At 37.6% G+C, this 1564-nt stretch overlaps 1 pseudogene; it reads left to right on the top strand.

The window, feature by feature from the left end:
- The first annotated feature begins 246 nt into the window (after nucleotides 1-246).
- Nucleotides 247-1314, top strand: LOC138312940 (putative nuclease HARBI1; annotated as a pseudogene).
- Nucleotides 1315-1564: the final 250 nt, after the last annotated feature.

Here is a 1564-nt window from a genome sequence, read left to right as displayed (position 1 = left end):
GGAGAAAACAGGATAAGGCAATACTACGAGGAGGAGCAGGAGCTATTGATGGCACGTGACTATAACTACATGTATTCGGAGGGCTGCAGAGGTCCAAAGCGATCTGGACTCGTATGCATAAAAAAATCTTAAATGGTTTAGAATATGCTTAAGTTAAAAATTCTGCTAAGCAGATTAATTTTTGTGCTAAGTATATTGCTTATCTTGTCAAGTGGCTTGCAAGATTTTTCTTAACACTTCAGAATATTCTTAACATTAAACAACCACCTTACCTGTCTTAAATCGTTAAGTAAGATGCTTATCTTTCCAAAATGGCCGCTGCTAATGGACAGAATAATGCACCTCAACAGTTTGTAAGGGCATTGAGAAGAGAAAGAATTTTCCGGGACAGGTTTGATCCACTTCAAAACTATGACGGGTTTGAACTTTATCAAAGATTCAGGTTTGACAGGGAGGGGATCCTTTTTATTAATGATATTGTGAAAGATTATATTGCCCCCGCCACAGGACGGAATCACAGCCTACCCTCATTTTTGCAGGTGTTATTAGCACTGAGATTCTATGCTACAGGGAAAATGCAACTCTGCAGTGGTGATAATTTTAATGTTGACCAGTCAACCGTATCCCGAGTTATCCAGAGAGTGACAAATGCTTTAAACCGCCAGGAAGTCGTTACCAAGATCATTTCATTCCCTATTTCTGCTGAGGCTGTCAGGAAACATCAAGCAGATTTTTATGCAGTTGCTAGGTTCCCGGGGGTTATCGGAGCAATTGACGGCACACATATACGTATTTTACGCCCCAGTATCAACGAGCCAGAATTTGTAAACAGAAAAAACTTCCATTCCATCAATGTACAGATTGTGGTGGATGCAAATTCACGTATTTTAGACCTAGTTGCGAGATGGCCAGGGTCAGCACACGACGCGAGAATCCTTCGTGAAAGTGGTCTGGCAAGGATATTTGAGGCGAGAATGGTGCCGGTAAAATGCCACTTACTTGGCGATAGCGGGTATCCTTGTAAAAACTGGCTCTTGACACCCTACCTCAACCCACTACCCGGATAACAGACTCGGTACAACAGGTAAATGTTCCTAAAATTGTGTCTACCTTTATTGACAATCTTCTCCGGTCACTCGCGCTACTGTTATTATTGCATTGGAGAGTTTTCGAAAAGGGAACTAACTCTAGTTGTATAATATGAGGGGTTCAGAATGGGATAATCTAACATTTGAACATCATAGTTGAAAAAAAAACCAATAGAAAATAGAGCACTTCATCATGTCTAAATATTTCAAGTTTTTATAAAAATAACAGACACCATATGCATGTATAGGGTGTGTTTCACCACATCACAATACATGTTTAATTTAGATTACCATATTTTTAAATATTGCATATATATATACATTTTGTATATAACTATTGCACATTTTGTTAATTAATTTGATCATGAAATTTAATGTTGTGCTTGATCATTTCAAAAAGAATATCTGTTAGTACATGTACATTTATCTAATATGTTTCATAATAAATTTAATTGATTTATGAGTGGGCATATTAA

The sequence above is a fragment of the Argopecten irradians genome, unplaced genomic scaffold, assembly GCF_041381155.1.
Source record: "Argopecten irradians isolate NY unplaced genomic scaffold, Ai_NY scaffold_0533, whole genome shotgun sequence".
In the NCBI taxonomy this organism is placed as follows: Eukaryota; Metazoa; Mollusca; class Bivalvia; order Pectinida; family Pectinidae; genus Argopecten; species Argopecten irradians.
The sequence above is the reverse complement of the archived record's forward strand: the minus strand, read 5'-3'. Positions and strand labels throughout refer to the sequence as shown.